This window comes from Nicotiana attenuata, unplaced genomic scaffold (assembly GCF_001879085.1).
Source record: "Nicotiana attenuata strain UT unplaced genomic scaffold, NIATTr2, whole genome shotgun sequence".
In the NCBI taxonomy this organism is placed as follows: Eukaryota; Viridiplantae; Streptophyta; class Magnoliopsida; order Solanales; family Solanaceae; genus Nicotiana; species Nicotiana attenuata.
Genome location: NW_017670589.1, coordinates 8,992 through 17,982, shown reverse-complemented (window position 1 = coordinate 17,982; position 8,991 = coordinate 8,992).

Genomic DNA, 8,991 nt, shown 5'->3' with positions numbered 1-8,991 from the left:
TGCTCATGAGAGGTGAAAAGGTTCAAATAGATGGTTAATTCAAACAAATGGGTAAGGCTTGTAATGTGGTTGCCAAAAAAAAAAGGATTATAGGCTCAAAGAGGTTAACTAAGATACATAACAATTAGGTGGGTAAAATATACATATCTGGCTCAACAAGAAAACGCCTATATCACTTCCAAGACCGAACAACACTACTATTCTGCTTTGCAAACACACGGGGCAAGTTCTTGGCATCAAATGCAATGCACAGAATAACACCAAACCTCACACACACATGGCACATAACTCACTTAGGATTGGATTCATCAAGACACTCTAGTCAAAGCAGTTAAGCAAATTTAAAACCATACAATTTAAGGTACTTATACAAGAGTCAAAAACTGAGCCTAAGCGTCACAACCAAAGTACTCACTATTCTCAAGGCATAACAAAGTCAAGAGATATTGCTTAAATTCAAAGCACAACACAATGGCTCCTACTCCCAAAAAAAAAACTAACTACACCCGGTTCAAATAAAACCCTTGGAAAAGAACCATGGCACAAAGAAAAATCAAGGGGGAATTATTACACTGCCTACAAAAAAAAATCTTTTTTTTCTTTAGACTTAAATCCCTCAAGAAAATTGTCTAATAGATCCATCGTCGGGAAAAGTCCAATCTTTAAAAAAAAACTATTTAATTAAACCAATAGAGCTAAAGTAGCATGAAAAGTCACCCAGACAATCTCATCACCCCACACTTAAAATTGTGCATTGTCACCAATGCACACCATAACTAATAAAAGGGTAAAAGAGACTCCCTGGTAGGCCAAAGGCCGAAGCACTACCAACTCATGGGGTACTCAGACTTCTCCCAAGCTTGGTCCTTCGTGCGGGTACCTCACACTTAGTTCCAGCCATTTGGTTTGCTCTTGCATCCTTCCAATACGTTTGCTTTCCATTCTACTAAAAAAATAAAAAATTGACACTACAAAAATAATACAATTAAAAAAAAAAGAAAGCAATAAAGCTGGGTTGCCTCCCAACAAGCACTTGATTTAACCTCGCGGCACGGCGCGAATCACTTTTTGCCTCCACCTCGAGCTTATGAATTGAACCCCAAGTTTTGATTCAAGCTTATGATTATGGTCATGGGGAGGTGGAACGAATCTAACTGGCCCAAGGAAATAATGTAGTATTCTGCACTCCTTGGCCTTTGTATGAGGTATGTAATCCTGACTTTCTGGTAAGAAGAATTCCAGAATATATGCACCTTGTTCCTCATTCCTTGACTCTTCGATTGGTTAAGATGACTCTATTTCCATATCATCATCCAAACATAATGTGGAAAAACGCTTGGAGTGTGGACTAATGCGCTCAAACACATGAACTTCAGGACTTTCAACATCCTCAGCATCAGTGATACTAGAGTCTACAAAATTTATATCCTCAAAGTCCTTGGCTGGCTCTAGTCTCACCTCTTCAACATTGACATCCTCAAATTGTGGTTGGCTAGGTTGTTGATGTTCTACTCTGACCTCCCCAATTAACACCTCAAATTCATGCTCTTCTTGGCTACTATCCTCAATATTGGCTTGTTGAGCATTAAAAGCTCCAACCACTTGACTCAATTGAGCCTCCAACTTGCGAATAGTTGCCTCTTGCCTTTCTATGTACAATTGTTTCTCATTGTTTTGTTCCAGAAGGCACTTTAGCATATCCTTGATCTCCTTCACGTCCGCATTCCCAGGTTCTTTGTTCCTATTAACTTCACAAGAAAAGGTAGAACCATCATAGTAAGGGGTTGGGGGGAAATAAGAAATATAAGCACAACCATGAAGGTGACCATTTTTACCACCACACACATCACACACATTCCACAAATAAGATTGAGTTGGTGCAGATAACTCGCTCTCAGGAACGTTTTGAAATTTTTTTCCACGGGTGGTTTCCTTTACAATATGTATGGAGATCAATAGTAGAATTATCTACACCTACACCTAAATTCCCATAATTCCAAGATGTCATGTTTCTCAAATCAACAGTTATAAAAAGAAATACCAAGAAAAAACAAATCAAAATAAAATTTCAAACTTGAACCCTAGCAATATATACAGCTACAACTACACCGTTAGTTCCCCGGCAACGGCGCCAAAATTTGATCACACCCAACTCTAGTCCTAAAAAGGATAAGCGGTCGCTGCAAATATAATCCGGTCTAAACGTCCTGAGTCGAATCCCACAGAGAACTAAGGCTTAGCTGTATCTATTTAATATCACCAAGAAGACAAGATTGAAAATAAAAAAACAGCTAAAAACTAACTATGCTTGAATTGTAAACAATTAGAATAAAGGTCTAAGGTAATGGTTTCCCCCGTTGTTGATTTCCTTGGTTGTATGTTTCTTATAGCGTTGACTTAGTTGCCTCTATCAATCATGAACTCTCCAGCTATCATAAATCTCTCTCAAGCAATTATGATAATTTACTAGACACACTCTCTCAAGCTACGCTAGCTCGATTCGCATTACATTTCACTTAGATCGCACCCGAGGTATCGTTATCTCTAATCCAACCTCTAAACCCTCGGTTATGACTCTCGCCTTACTCCGGGAGTGATGTTGTTCAAACAACTACCTAAATATGCACTCTCTCTCTCAAGCAGATACATAATAAATAGGAACGGCTAAGTGAGGATCCTTTCAATTAACCACAATCAAAACATAGTTGAACAAATAGAGATTAAACTAATTCAAATCTATATTACTTATAACAACCAATTCACCCCCAACGGGTTTCACCAAAACCTTAGATTAGAAAAGTTAGCTACTCATGAAAATAACAAAAATCACAAAATAATTCATATTCAAAGGTAAAAGAACAAAGAAGAAGATTAAAGATTGATGTCCAATGATCCTCCTTGCCTCTTGCCCTTCCTTCTGATGTTTTTCACTTCCAAAAATCATTCTCTCCTTTCTTGGCCGGGTTCCCTCGTTTAATATAGGGTTTAGGGCTTAAAATCCCGTATTTTGCACTTTGGTACCTGAAGTTTACGCGTCCGGCCGCGGTCCTACCGCGGTTACGCCAGGACCGCGGCCAGAGTGGTCTTCAGAATCTGCAGCAGTGTTGTGCCGCGTCAGGTCCGCAGTTGCAGTTTCAATCGCATTTTTGACCCTGTTCCATTTGGAATTTGGAAAAACGTAAAACATGAAAGTTGTATCCCTTTGAGTTAGCTTTCCAACCATATTTTGTGGATCCCAAATGGGGTTCTGAGCGAAAAGTTATATCCATTTTACTAGACAGTGCGCGATATGCCTACTCGATTCTTCGTTCGCTCTAACTATCATTCGTTGACCCCCAAACACGATCCCGGCTTAATTCCTTGAGCTTTTACTCAGACTTTAAAGCTCTAAATCACTTGAGTTCATTCCATAACATCTACATGGCTCGGAATCACTTCTACAAGGCATAAAACACACAATTAGCGCAAAACACTAGCGATTAAAGCTCAAACTCAATTAAAGTGCAGTAAATTAGAGTGTAATAAGCGACTAAAATACGCAATTATAGCCTATCATCAACATTATAATGAGAATAACAGAAATGGCATCTAATCCGATTATGTTCCTATATGCATGATATCTACGTGAACATTTTAAAGAGCAGGTATTTGTGAATTAATGTAATCCTATAGGCAGGGTGTCTATGTGAACATTGTAAAAAGCAGGTATTTGTCAATTAATGTAATCTTATAGGCATGATTTCTAACAAACATGTGGAAGCAGAATACGTTAAACGAGATAAACACCTATAGGCAGGTTGTCTAGCACACACAGTAGCTGAACATGTTCGAGCAAAGTAAACACATATAGGCAAGATTTCCACCTGCTTCATGCAATATTAAATAAGCCTAGTTCCCTAATTTTACTGATACCCCAATTGTTATTACATCATTATTACAGGCCCAATGAATGAAATAAATTACAAAGTTACAAAATAACTATAGTGGGCCTAAGACAGGCCCAAAGTATACCCGACCAGGCCATGCCTTCAATTTCAAATCCATATAGTTCACAACAGCCCAGAAGACTGTGTTCATAGCCAAAAACTAGTAGCCATCAAAGATCCAAAAAAAACCCAGCCATATACACAAGCGCATTGGCTTATTCAGTAAGTGAAAATGGGACAGAATTGAGCAATTAGGACAAGATGGCAAGGAACCTTAGACCCTAGTGCGTCAGAGTTCCCAAGGGCTTCAAGAACCCATGGCAGTGCTCACACTAAGGAGGTCAATAGAGGAGATTTAGGAAATGACAGGGGACTAAGTCCTAGTGTGTCAGAGTTCACAAGGGTCTCAATTGGACCCCGAGCAGTGCTCATACTAGGGAGGTCAGTAGCAAGAGCCTGGATAGCCTTGGCTTTCAGCCGGTAGTTAAGCAAAAAAACAAGAAAGAACAAAGTCCACAATAGCAAGAACCCAAAATTTCTGGCTTTGGCTTTTAGCCGGCCAAGAACCATAATATAGAACAAGAGTATGAGAGAACAAAGAGTAGTAGATTTAGTTTTTTTTAGTAAATCTCTTAATGATTCCAGTCTCTTTCAAAGGGGAATGGGGAGGGGTTTATATAGTAGTAGAAATTAACATCTAAATAAGCAAAATCATCAATCAGACACGAGAAAGGAAAGAATCATCACATGCAATCATAAAATCGGTAAGGAAAAGAGAAAAATCTCAAACCCTAATTTTAGGGAAAGTAAAAATCGACAGAATCTAGACAAAGAAAATCAAACTTCACACATAATAGGATGAATATAGACAAGATAACACTTAAAATCAGAGATTTGAACCAATTTTGGTTCGATCCAAAGAGATCTGAAAACCCTAGTTTTAGGGTAAGTAAGAATCAACAGAAAATATATAGAGATTTCGAACCCATAATAGAACAATAGTGAATATAGACGAAATAACAGAAAGGTCAAGGATTTGAACCAATTTCGGTTCGTTCTTTAAGAGATCTGCTTGCCATATTTAGGCAAGTAGTATAGAGGAGTAACCAGTACCAAGAGGAGGCCGTGTATGGCAAGTAGTAGCAGTCAAATCCCATGTCCAGTGGGATTAGGAGAGGGATTTGGGGAGGAGACGGCTAGGGTTTAGTTGAAGAAGAAGAGGGGGGTTTGAGAGAGTTCAAGGGAGGCGGGTAATGGGAAAATGCTAGGGTTTGGGGGTGAGGAAATAGTTAAAAACGGGGGAAATAACAAGGTCCGATGATCTTGAGAGATCAACGGCCATGATTTAAAAGGTGAGTGGGCGGGTCGTAGAGATGGGCCACCGACCGGGTTGGGGTGTAGTTTGGGCTTGAGGTTAATTGATTTGGGCTAAGGGACTGGGTAGTTAGGTCCGAAAATAAGTAGAATTTTAGGCTAGTTTTTAAATACACAGTATTTAATAAATAAATAATTTATAAAAGTAATTAATAATAAAAAAATATCATTGTGCACTAAAATGATTAAAAATAATTACTTAACATTATAAAAATATAAAAAGTCATTTTCTGCATAAATAATATAATTATACATTAATATGGGCTATTATTGCAAAAATATGCAATTAGTCCTAAATTGCAAATGTAATTAAAAATTGCACTGAAAAATATTTAAAATATCATGTTGGTATAAATGATAAGTTTAGGTGATTAAATCATCATAAAAAATAATTTGAAGTATATTTATTGGATATTTATATAATAAAATGCGGAAATAAGTTGATTTAAGGTCTTTTAAAAATTATGAAAAATTATGAAAAATACTTGTATATGTTAATAAATCAAATGATGATGCATATGTACTATTTTAAAAGTATATATACATATTTAAAATATGAGGGAAAAATTGGGTATCAATAGGTATGTATATGGGGTATAGTTGATAATTAATCTGTTGTAAAAGTTGTGGTTCTAACCTTTATTATTTTTTCTTGTTTGTACTATGTGTGTAAATGTATTTGCTCATATTTTCCTCACTCTATTATGAATAATCAAATAGAATATAACATGTTTCTTTGCAGAAGCATGTTTTGTTTTCTTTATTTGTTATATATAGTTGTGACATCATGAAAATGGTTCATAGTGATGTAAAATCAACTTGAATTCCATTGTCAAAAAGTTAGAATTGTTGTGGTATTGTTTGTTGATCTACGTGTGAAGTTGTTCCTCTCTTTATCTGAGAAATCTAGCCTTAGCATGTTGACGATCAATTTTGACCCTCCCATTTATAAATTAAGTTATTTACACATATTAATCAACAATAAATGTAGTGAAGTATTTTTAAATCAGTAATACCTATTTTTTAAAATATAAATGCTTATCACACTATGCCCAATGAGCATGATAATGTGCAGGGTAAGTCTAAGGCTAGCCTTAAATCAAGGCTCAGGAGACTTGGCTGTAAGGCTAAGCCCAACATTGGCCCAGGCAATCAAACAGGACAGTCCTATGTAGGAGAACCAGGAAGGCCCATTAGTGAAAGGGAAGGCCAAATGCCTGAAGAGGAAGTCTCCCACACAACCCAAATTGTTAATGAATTTCATCATCTGGAATGCCCGGGGAGCTAACAGTGGTGAGTTTATGAGGCATGGTGCTGAGATGGTCAAGTTGCACAAACCTACAGTGATTGTTAACTGAGCATAAACACTTGAGCCAAGAAGTGAGCTTCTCAGGCCAAATCCAAAACCCATTATGGGTCTGTCAGGAGGTATTGTCATCATGTGGAAGGATGACATCATGAAGGTTGATGAGGTTTTCTACCACCTCAAGGCATCAATGTTATGGTCAAGGTAACACCATCTTCTAACCCTTGCCTTTTTTTGTTGTTTATGCTAGTAACACCTATGCACATAGGAGAAACCTTTGGCAGCAACTTAGAACTATTACTGAGAATTGTAATGGGAGTTGGCTGGTAGGTAGGGACTTCAATAAAATCATGAGAGCAAGAGACAAGCAGGGGGGAATTGCATGATCTCTTCTCTAAGAGCCGATCTATTCTGACAATGCATCAATCACTGTAAACTTATTGACCTAGGCTTCAAGGGCAACAAGTATACATGGACTAATGATAATAGGTGAATTAGACTATAATTAGGCCCTAAAGAACCACATTTTTTGTATAGCATTATGGTAAAAAGTGATAACCAAATGCTTTGATTAGTATTTTTTCATGCTTTGCAGGCTATATCAGATAAACGAAGTCTGTGAAGTACTTTTGGGATCACTTACGGAGAAAAGGAGGCCAATCATACAATACCCACAAAGTGCACCAAGCGAAGGGACAAAACCAGAACTGAAGCTGGCCTGCCGCTGTCCGGGCGTAACCGCGGTAGGACCGCGGCAGAACATTGCTGCAGATTCAGAGGACCATTCTGGCCGCGGTCCTGGCGTAACCGCGGTGGGACCGCGGCAGGACGCAGAAACTTCAGGGACTAAAGTGTCAAGTCGGGAAAACTTGGTGTAAAACCCTTATAAGATGTAGAAATTCGGCCACATTAGGGCAGACTTGTTTTGGAGAATACTTTTGCAAGATACATAAGTGTGAGAGATCACCCAAAAATATCATAGTTCTTTATCTCTTCTTTTTCTTGCTATTTTTCGATTATGAATATTTTCGTAGTTTATCCTTATGTTGTTATGAGTAGCTAAATACTTTAGTCTAAGGTTTTGATGGAACCTATTGAAGGATGAACTTCTTGATTATGTTAATATGGTTTGCCAGTTAATCTCTATTTGTTCAACTACGTGTTTATTGTAGTTAATTGACCTCAATTAGCTGTGCCTATTTAGTGTGCATAACTCGGAAGAGAGTGCATATTTAGGTAATTGTTGAACAACACCACTCCCAAAGTATAAGAGGGATCTATAACCGCGGGTTTAAAGGCGGGATCAGGGATAACGAAGCCTTGGGTGCAATCTAAAGTGAGTTGTAATAAACAAAGTCAGCTAGCGTATCTCGGTAGAGTGCGTCTAGTAAATTATCGCGATTACTCGGGAGAGATTTACGGTAGAAAGAGTGCTCATGATTGATAGAGATGTTTTGGTGAATCTATATGAAACATAACCGGAAGGGATTCCATCAATAGGGGAAATCACTACCTTAGAACCTTCTCATTATTGTTTACAACCCAAGCATATTTAGTTTACAGTTGTTTATTTACTTTCAATCTTAGTTGTTAGAAATACCATCAACTATTGTTTACAACGTTTGGGGAAGTTGATTATAAAGAATTTAGTAAGTCCAACAAAAGTAATTGATAGGTTAATTCTCTGTGGATTCAACTCTGGGCATAAATACTCAGGTTATATTTGCAACGTCCGCGTGTCCTTTTATAAGGCATAGTTGGGCGAGATCAAATTTTAGCGTCGTTGTCGGGGAGTTAACGGTGTTATCAATTACAATTGAAAGAAGTACAAAAATTCTTAGTGTAGTCAGTTTTCTCTATACCCAATTTTTACATTGAAATTTTAACTTTTGTTGACTGGGTTGCACAGGTGCATGCCTAGAAACTCATCGAGATCTGGTGAAGTATTTGAAGCATTATCAGATCCCGAGAAAGTTTTCAAGGCTTTGAATCGGGCCAACCGGAAAAACAAACAACAACCAACAACTGCACAATTCGAAACAATCATAGGAGATCACGAGGAAAACCCAAGAGTTCCAATAGTGCCAGAGGCTGCTCTCCATGACTGGGCACAACCCACAGCTGAGAATCTATCCACAACGATAGTAGTCCCGCAGATACAGGCTGAGTCATTCCAAATCACAAATAAAATGATGCACTTGTTGCAGAATAAGGGACTATTTTCGGGGTCACAAGTTGAAGATCCTCAACAGCACTTGAAGAATTTCTTGTCTATCTGCAAAATCCAAAGGCAACCCAATGTAACTCCGGAAGCAATCAAGCTGTTATTGTTTCCATTCTCAGTGACAGGAGCTGCCCAGACCTGGCTAAATTCACTCCCCATAA